Source organism: Phyllostomus discolor, chromosome 3, assembly GCF_004126475.2.
Source record: "Phyllostomus discolor isolate MPI-MPIP mPhyDis1 chromosome 3, mPhyDis1.pri.v3, whole genome shotgun sequence".
NCBI classification, from domain to species: Eukaryota; Metazoa; Chordata; class Mammalia; order Chiroptera; family Phyllostomidae; genus Phyllostomus; species Phyllostomus discolor.
This window is the reverse complement of record NC_040905.2, coordinates 181,494,429-181,505,078: the sequence shown is the minus strand read 5'-3', so window position 1 is coordinate 181,505,078 and position 10,650 is coordinate 181,494,429.

Genomic DNA, 10,650 nt, shown 5'->3' with positions numbered 1-10,650 from the left:
GGACACCCAAACGTGCACCTTCTGTGGCCTGGAATGTAGTGGATAAGGAAATATATGGCTGCCATAGTTTGGAAGAACCAGGGTGGGGAATGTTCTCAATATATCCAAGGTAATAAGAAAACCACACTGCCGATGGGACATTATTTTAGCCTCCACGTAGTACTTTGATTTCTTGTCTACAATTGCAGATGATGTATTAGAATGGTTTCGTAATGTTGAGTATAGTATTAGGGCTTCATTTAAATACAGGAAGCATCTGGAAGGATGGTAGAAGTGAAGGAAGAAGGTTCTGGTGTTGACTTCCTTTGTTTCTGGGAATAAACCAGTGTTGCGATCATGAGATTGGCTGGAGGGAGGGTGAGAGAGAAGGGGCAGGAGATCCCACCACTAGTCCTCTTTGAGCAGGGCTCAGGGGCAGGGAAGGAAGGGAGGGGAGATTCACAGCCCGCTACACATTTCCTTGATTTTCTTTATTTTTAATCAGATGAACTCCCTTCTTGCACTGAGAGCTAGCACCTGATACAAAGGATGCCAGTATTCATGGATGCACGGGTAGCAGAAAGAGACATTGATGTCCTGTGCTCTCTCCTGTCAGCAATTCTGGAGATGCCTTATGACACCTTCCACCAGGCTCTGGTTGCTAAATACTAGGGTTGCAGTTTTCAAAATAATCATCTCATTTAAGTTTCAAAGCATATTTTAATTGGGTGGGTTTGACTTATTTGGAGTTGTCAGAACCCATATAGCACAGCAGAATAACCTTTGGGTTTTGATATGTGTGTCTCCAAACAGGGCTGGGAAAAAGAGGAGTAGAATCTGTGCTTGCTTTCAGACCCACTTGGAACTGGGGAAGTTTACAGCCCGAGCTGCTTCCTGGACTCTCCAGACATCACTGCTGATTCTGCACTTTGGGGGACGGGTTGTCATTTCAGTGTTGCCAGGTTGCTCATTTTAAATGATCTGTTTAGAACAAAACACTTCGTTAGGAAAACTTTGGGATAAATTCTTTTACCACAAACAGTTTTCATGTCCCATTAAGAGATGAAATTTGCCACATCAATAGTATTTTAAGAAAGCCACCTATAATTGATAATGAAGTGCCCTAAATACAGGAAAAGGCATGAGAATTGCAATTTTTCAGAAAGCTGTTCATCTCCAGGTGTGTGATGCTTTCAAACGGGGCCATCTAGTGGAATCCTCTAGCAGTACAACCAGGAGTCTGTCCCCTCAGACCACACATTCAAGTTTTTAAAATAGCCTTTTGACGCTTCTAAATCCAAATGTCCCTGATATTAAGAGTCTCTTTGGAAATAAATATCTTTCCATTCAAATTCCTGCACTGATTAATCTGACAATATCCTAATCTGTGGATACATGCTCAGTTAAGTTTCTAAAAGTTTGAAAATGTTTACTTTTTTCTCCTTGCTATGGAAAACAGCACTTTCAGCCCGCCTCCCCTCACACCATGAAATCTCACTGAAGAAGTAAGAAGTGTGTGCGTGAGACAACCTGAGAATTACACAAGACAGTGCGTGATGTAGGGCCCAGATGTTTGTTACAGATGCAGTTGGACTGTACTTGACACATCAGTCACATTGTTGGAGTTAAACAAGATGTCAGAGGGTGTTTCCTTGGACCACATGGAGAAAACAGGCCTCTGTGGCAAATGTGTACCTGAATTTCTCCCTAACCAAGTGGGATGGAGAGTTTGTTCACCAAGCTCGTTTGCTTCTCTTCCTGGAAACAGCTGAATTACATTTTGCAGTACCCCCTGAAGCTGGGTGGGGCCCTGTGACTGAGTTCCGACAGATGGAATGTGGCTGGGAGAGATGCGCACCCCTTCCCGTCCTGGCTCCTAAAGCACCCGAGTCGCCCTTCGTGTGTTTTCACCTCCCCTCCCCACCCATCACCCAGGAGAGGTCACTGCCCAGGGCCACGGGAGCCTTTATCAACCTGGGTCCTTTGACACCTTTGCGGAGCCTGACCCTCCCCTGCCTCCCCACAACCTACAACGAACCATGGCAGGGACAGGAAATATGCTTTCATCGTTTTAAGGCAGTGAGACTTGTGGCTCGTTTGTGAATTGCCCTGGGTAACACAGGAGAGAAGGAACAACCAGAAAGAAGGAAAGAGGATGATGTCAGAGAAAGGCATTCAGGTCCAAATTTCCTGCAGAGACATCTGTGAGCAATCTGACGACTCTTTTCTCCAGGTTTCAGAGTAAGCACGTGGTTGGTAAATTCTGAGAACATCTAGCAGAACAGCTGGCAGTGGAACCACAGAGCACTTTCTGACAGGGCTTGACCTTACAGGATCTGCGCGGGGTCTGGGAGGGGGAGGCAGGCTGTGGATGGAGAGGCTCCCCACAGCTCAGCTGGTCAAGTTTCCAATCTGACAACAGGGCTTGTCAGCTTTGGCCAGCAGACACTTACTAATTGTTTCATGCTGATTAATTGTCTCAATTAACTCTACTCCGAGACGTCCTCCTGTAAGGTGAGGCATGAGCCTGGTTCCCCATTCTAGATGTTCCAGGTACATTCCAGCCAGGCAGAGTGGGATGTCAGCAAAGTTGTTCATCTGAGCCATCTGTGGAATACTTGGAACAGATTTAACACATACGGAGTCCTTTGAATGTCCTAAAGGAATAGAAATCCGTGAGCTGCAGAGGGCAAAGTTCTGCAGAGGATGTGAGACTTGGACTGAACTGTGGCCTGGCGGAGAGGAAGGAGGCAGGAGTGCTGGCAGAAGGCCAAGAGAGAGGAGCGAATGAGGAGACATTGTGGAGGGGTAGGAAGGCTATTGGTCCTAATAATGTAAGACTGGGGCAGAACAAAAGGGTGAAATTAAGCACCATAGACAAAATGAGGGCAAGTTACGAAGAACCTAAAAATCATGACTGGGGTTTGGATGTGAAGCCTCAGGCCAGATCTCCCAGACCAATCAAATATAATTAATAGACAAGCTGGACTTACCCAGCCATTGGTTCTGGTACCTGCCAATCATTTACTTTCTCCCCAATGGGAGAGCATCTGACTGAACACCTGCTCCTAAATCTAAATGTGCTGAGATAATGAAACGTACAAGATGGTGCTTCCTCTGTGAGAACCCTCTCATCTACCCAGCAGCTCATCCTTCGTGATCCAGTTCTATCGCCTTCTCTAGTGCGCTGCCTCATCGAACCTCACCCTGGTCGATGATCACTCCTTCCCTGTGCAGCCATGAACAATATATGCCCCACTGTCTCCTGGTTATTGCAAGTATTTATTACTTCTCTGGCTGCCTAACTGTGGATTCTTTGAAGGCAGGGAGGGCTGTGTCTCATTTAACTCTGTACCCCTGACACTGACAGCAAGGACTGCCATTTGGTAGGTACTGGAGATTAACACACAATAAACGTGCAGATGGATGGATGAATGAAAAGGTGATATGTTTATTTTCCTAAGGCCGGAGACTTCATTCACACATCCACCATAGCCAGTATGCATACTTATCTGTCTTTGTATTTGTCTTCCTTCATTAGATTGTAAGGCTCCTTAAGTCTTGTTCATAAATGTATTTTCAGCACAGTTCAGTGTCTGCCATATATAAAAAACAAAGTTAAATGTTTACTGGATGAGTGGAGGCATGGGTGGCTCCTGCTATGAGCACTCACAAATTACAAGGATTTGGTGGCAGGAGATCTTGGAAGATATTTGATACAAGTAAACAGTTGCTAGGAGAGGGCTTACACAGTTACACGTGGTAAGGCACAAACTTAGGGTATTGTTGGGATATATAGTTTGAAGTAAGCCAATTACAGAGAACTTTGTTCTTGGCCACAGGGACATTTTGGGTTTTGATATTTAAAACTTTTCTTCCGGTATAAGGTATAAGGTAAACCGAACTGAGCCCATTGTAGTTAGTCTTGCTTCTCTGAGTGGTTCTCAGTAAATAGGCCAGTAAAGAGTAAGCCATTGTTTCTGATGTAGTAGCCGTGGGGAATATGGAGCAGTGAGGAGCTGACCTCCATCTGCTGGGTGCACTGAGGCCAGCCAAGGCAGGGGCTGTTGAGGGGTACATCCCACTTGTTCCTCACAAGACAATACTTTGGGACCAATATGTAACTTTTTTCAGTCAGTATGTAACTTTTTTACTCCCATCCTGCCAACTATGTAAGTCCTCAGAACAAAGAACTCGGCTGTCTGGCCACCCAGCCTCTGGCTGCCCAGGGGGCTTGCCACCCCAGCCTCTGGCCGCCCTTACTTTCACCACCCTGCTTTGCCCTGAACCTATGCCTTTCACACCTAACTTAGCCAGGCCCATTCTCTTCTGTGGGAACAGTTCACTAATAAACCCTGATCACATACTAATAGATTTGCCGATCTGTAATTCTTTCTATGCATTGGCAAGAAGAGCCAGGCCTCTCTCATTAACATTATGAGTATATGCTCACTCTTTTTTTTTCTTTCATTTATCCTTTGTTGGTCATTAGTAACTTTACAGAAAAGAAACAAACTTGTATGACGTTTACAACAGTGTTTTTCAAATTTAGGTAATGTAATAATCCCTTTTATAGGAAGGCAAATAAGTTCTTGCACATTTCTAGAATAAAATATTTTCATTATAACTTGCTCAGGCTGGTGTGGCTCAGTGGATTGAGTGCTAGCCTGTGAACCAAAGGGTTGCCAATTTGATTCCTAGGCAGGGCACGTGCCTGGGTTGCAGGCTAGGTCCCCAGTTGGGGGCGTGTGAGAGGCAACCACACATTGGTGTTTTTCTCCCTCTTTCTCCTTTCTTTCCCCTCTCTCTAAAAATAAATAAATAAAATCTTAAAATATATTTTCATTATAACTTTACTGAAATATTCACAAGAAATATAATCTGCATCTATATTCTTTTTCAACTACAAACCCAAAATTTTCAGATTAAATACAAACAAAAATCTAATTCTAATACAATTCACATAATAGATATGTTTTAACAAAACAAAAACAATGACCCTGGCTGGCGTAGCTCAGGATTGAGTGTGGGCTGTGAACTGAAGTGTTGCAGGTTCGATTTCCAGTCAGGGTACATGTCTGGGTTGCAGGCCATGACCCCCAGCAACTGCACATTGATGTTTCTCTCTCTCTCTCTCTCTCTCTCTCTCTCTCTCTCTCCCCCTCCCTCCCTTCCCTCTCTAAAAATAAATAAATAAAATCTTTAAAAAACCCAAAAACAATGGTGTTGGGTTGAGTAGTGGAAAGATGCGTTCTGGGGTTTTCTGCTTCATGTGTATTGCCTTGGTCTTGAACATGCTGGAACATTATTTGAGTCAGTGAGCATTGTTTTTATTGTTCCTTTTAAACAATTATGTTAATTTTAACCATTTCATTGTTTTGTTGGTTTTCATTGTTTCAGTGCTTAATAGCACCCTCTGAATTGTGACAATAACAAAATATCCTAACAATAAAAAGGGATAATGAAAACTTTTTCATTTTGCCTATTTAGTATCTTACTAAATGAACTGTTGCTAGTCCATACACACAAAGATGGAATCTTTGCTGCAAGGTGGCTCCATTCACTACTTCCCTACCTTTGAATGACTGAAACCTTTATTCACATAATGTGCCGTGTCATCACATGGCCTCCACTGAGCTTCCAAGTGTCTTGGACACTGGTGCTCAGTGTCTGCAGCATTATGGATGAGACGAAATACATTCACATGGACTACTGAGTCCTGTGGAGGAAAAGGGATGGCCTGGCCACTCTCTCTAGGGGAGAGTGCCCCGATCCTTGCCTTGACAGGTTTTTATTGGCTTTCAATTTGCATAGGAATACAGGTAAAAGCTCATTAATCATTGTCAGGCAGTAAGGATCAAACAATAGATAACATACAAAGAACTACTAGGGCTTATTCTGAGTCAGAATCTGTCAGCTAAAGGGCTACAGAACTTTGGGAAACAAACTCATTTCCTGCTCAGACCCTTATCATTTAATTGAGAGCATTCTTAGCAAAGCAGGTTTCACAGGATTTTATGTATTCTTTCTCAAGCCTGATCACCCCCGGGGAGCCCACCCTTTCCAGCACACTGCACCACCCTCTGTCACTGTTTCAGGCTTAAGTCAGGCAGGGCAAGTAAGGCAGCCAAGAGATTAGGAGACTTCTTGCAGACTGAGGACTCAGGCTATGTCAAAGTTGAGGGGTGAGGGCCCATCACCCCCTTTTGCTATAGCCCCCAAGTCCTTCCCTGGGGCTATTCCTTCCACGGTAGAACAGGAACTATTCTGTTCCTTCCACGGTTAGCCGTAATCATGCCTGTTTTAGGCTATTCCTCCCTTGAGGAATCTTACCCATCATTGGCTAACCGATCATGCATTGGAGGCCAGGCAGGGTGAAGTAAGAGGAACAGAAGCGGTGCTCCTGTCAGGGAGATAAGCTTTGTCTCATTAGTGGCTTATGGTCCAAAGGTTGCTCAGTCAGCCTTAGCCGTGGGGGGGGGCGGGGGCGGGGCTGATTACAGCTTCTGAAACCAGGCAGGGCGGTTCCCAACACCCAAGCAATTATAAATAAACTTGCAAATCTGAGTTCTTGGTTGTTGTAGAGAACTGAGGCAAGGTTGCCTTCTGTGTTACAGAGCTAGTGCTTTTAATCAATCACGCTTTCTCCAGTGTCTGATTGGCATCACTTGCCATGCAAAATGCAGGGATCCAACTATAAGCGAACACTTGAGCAAATGGACATTGCCTTGTGCTCCTAAATGCTTGAGAAGCCAGCTTACTCTGCTATATTAATCTCAGAAGAACATTAAGATATCTTTAGTTACTCCAACCTTGCCCTTTCCAAGTTTTGTGGGCTGGTTAATGAACTGTGTATGCAACCCAACTGAATTGCATTAATTTGTCAGTAAGCTAGAGTGCCCCCTTGTGGGACCATACAGTAATTGCGAACAAACACTTTCCTGGAGTGCTTAACTGAACATGTGCCACTACTGGCTTTATTTTTATTCAACTCATCTTCATGGGTTTCACAGGCGTAAATAAATGGGAAGTGGTAGAGATGTGGTAGGCCACAGCCTGTGGCATAGGTATATATTTTCCAAAACAATATTGATTTTCTCTCTCTTTCTAAATGTGGTGGTGGTGGGAGGTGGGGAAAGGGCAATAATTTTCCAGAATAAGTCAGAAAGATAGCTCCAAATTCAAGAAATTACTTGATGTTTTTAACTCTATCACAAAGGAAATATTTATTTGAGTTATCCAATGTCTCACGGAGGAACTAGGTGCAGTCCTTCCCGGACGATTAATCACTCTTGGACACATTCTCACTTGAGCACCAAGTATTTGGGTGGCGTTCATGACAGGGTTGGGGGCTCCAGCCCAAGGAGGCTGTGGAATTTTTATCCAAAGTGTGGCTGTCATGAAACAAAATGAGGATTAAGAAAACTACTTCAAGGCACAGACCTTTAAAAAGTTTATTTGGAAGAATTTCAAACATACACAAAATTATATGAAAGGAGTATAATTATTGTAATTTCCATTTACCTATCAGACAGCTTCAACAATGACCCACTCATTGCTAGTCTATTCCCTCCATACTTCTTTCTCCCTCTCCAGTTACTAAGAAGTAAATTCCAGACATTGTATCCTTTCATCTATACATATTTTAAAAGGTATCTCCAAGAGATAAGACGTCCCTTTAAAAAAATCCTTGGCCAGGTAGCTCATTTGGTTAGAGCATCATCCCAATACATCAAAGTTGTGGGTTCAATCCCTGATCAGGGCACATACAAGAAGCAACCAATGAATGCATAGATAAGTAGAACAACAAAACGATATTACTGTTTCTCTCTCTATCAAAAATCAATAAATAAAACATTCAAAAAATTAAGAACCTTATCACATACAAAAATCAACAATAATTGCTTAATACCACAAAAGATTGAGGTAGTATTCAAATTTCCCACATCATCTCTCCTTTTTAATTAAAAAAATTTTTCTTTTTTGTGAGCAGCTTTAGGTTTACAGTAAAATTCAGTTGAAGGTACAGGCATTTCCTATATACCCCCTATTCTCACACATGCATAGCCACTTCCATTATCAATATCACTCCCCAGAATAGTGCTTTAAAAAAAAAAAAATGGCCCTGGCTGGTGTGGCTTAGTGGATTGAGCACTGGCCTGTGAAGCAAAAGGTTGTGAGTCTGATTTCCAGTCAGGGCACATGCCTGGGTTGCAGGACAGGCCCCCAGTTGGAGTAGGGGTGTGTGTGAGTGGCAACCAACCAACATGATTTCACATATAGATGTTTCCTTCTCTTTCTCACTTCCTTCCCCTCTCTGTAATAATAAATAATTTAAAAAAATAAGATGAACCTACACTGACACATTATAATCACCAAAATTCTTAGTTTACCTAAGGGTTCACTCTTGTGTTGCACATTCAATGGGTTTAGACAAATGCATAGTAACATCCGAGGTCTGTCCAGAAAGTCTGCAGCCATGTGCTATGAAAGAGACACTTACTGAAGAAGATACAGGATACAAGAAACATTGTACATGTGACAATGACACCTCGATCCCCTTCAAAGTAGGCACCTTGGGGCCTCACATAGTTCTACCAATTGCCATCAGCTGTCCTGTTGTATTTTCCTGAATCTCATCAGTGGTCTGAAATCTCTCCCCTTTCAAAGATAATTTTAGTTTTAGGAAAAGCCAGAAGTCACAGGGCTCCAAATCTGGAGTCTAGGGGTGCTGAGTCACCTAGGTGACTTGATGTTTTGCCAAAAAACTCTCCAAGAGATGTGACACATGAGTGGGTGCACTGTCCTGATGAAGCTGCCAATCACCAGTTGCCCAAATATGTGGCCTTTTGAATCATCCGAATAGTTTCTCCAGAGGAAAATGTTCAAGATTAATGCAAAATTTAACATAGATTCGTTGCTCTACTCAGTCATTTTGAATGCCACTGGCCACATAATACACATGCTCACTCAGTGGTGTGTACCGCCCCCACTGACTAGTACAGTGAAGTTGTCATTGTTCACACATGTGCATTCCAGTCCACTCTCCTTGGCCACCAGGTTACATTGATGTCATGTGAACCTTTCTTGTTATATTAACAATGGCTGGGCTTTTTCCAGACGGTCCTTCATACATATCCATCATTACAACATCATTATGATATTGTAATGCTCTGTATCTTCACTGCTCTGCATATCCTCTGTGCTTTGCCTATTTATCTCCCCACCACCAGCAGCCCTGGCGACCACTGATCTTTTTATCTCCATGGTTATGCCTTTTCCAGAATGTCATGTAGTTGGACTTACATCGTTTATAGCCTTCTCAGATTGGTTTCTTTCACTAATAATACACATTTAGAATTCCTCCATGTCTATTTACGGCTTGAAAGTTCATTCCTTTTTGGCGCTGAATAACATTTTATCGTCTACATGTGCCACAATTTATTCACTCACCTATTGAAGAAAATATTGGTTGCTTCCAAGTTTTGGAAATTATGAATAGAGTTGCTATAAACATTTGTATGCAGATTTTTGTGTAAACACAAATTTCCAGTTCCTTTGGGTAAATGTCAAAAGAATGAAACTGCTCAATTATATGGTAAGAGTATGTTTAGTTTTATAAGAAACTGCCAAAGAGTCTCCCAAAGTGTCTGTGCCATTTTGCATTCCCACCAGCAGTGTGAGTGTTCCTGGTGCTCCACGTGTTCCACAGCCTCCCCAGTGCTTGGCGTTGTCCAGGTTTCAAATTCTGGCCACTCTAATAGCTGTTTAGTGGCATCTCATTGTTTTAATTTGCGTTTCCCTGATGACATATGATTTAGAGCATCTTTTCATATGCTGACTTGCCATCATACATCTTCTTCAGTGAGGTGTCTGTTAAGGCCTTTGGCCCATTTTTAAATCAGGTTTTGTGGTTATTGAGTTACCATTGTCTCTTTTAATCTGTGGGTTCTTTCTATCTATATTTATATCTGTATCTATGTCTATATCTATGTCTACATCTATATATAATTTTGTTTTAAGAAACAAAATCACTCCTCTGCCATTTCTATAATCTGAATTTTTCTGAATGTGCCACTTCAGTGTTGTATAGGAATTCCTCTGTCCCCTGTAGTTCCATTAAATGAGTAGTTACATCTAGAAACTTGACCAGATTCAGGTTGAATTTTTTGTTTGGCAAAGTCACTTCACAGGCAGTGAGGCAGCCTTGCACCAGGAGACTCAGTTGCTCTCTTTCTGAGACATCAGCAGCTATTGATGACTGCGGTGACGCATTAATGAACTAATGGTTGCAAAAAAGTGATATTCTAACTGCCATCGCTTCTTCTTTTATTAGGCTTTTATGCTTCTTTGAAGGAATTTTCCCTCATCACCTATTTCATTACTCTAAGATGCAATTTATATAGTGAGGCCAGAAGAATGCTTAATTTTTCCTCTACTTACCACTTTTCCAAATAAGGAATTAATTCCCTACCACCATTTAAAAGTGATCGCTGAATTTTAAAAAAGCGTTATGAACTTATGTATGCGAACATATTTAATATTTTTCAATCCACTGACATCATTATATTCATTGATGCTCAAATTGTTCTGTCTTTCATGAGTGGAAGTCTATTCAGGTTGGCTCCTGAATCCTCTTGACAGGATTCTACTAGCCCTTAAAAACTTTCC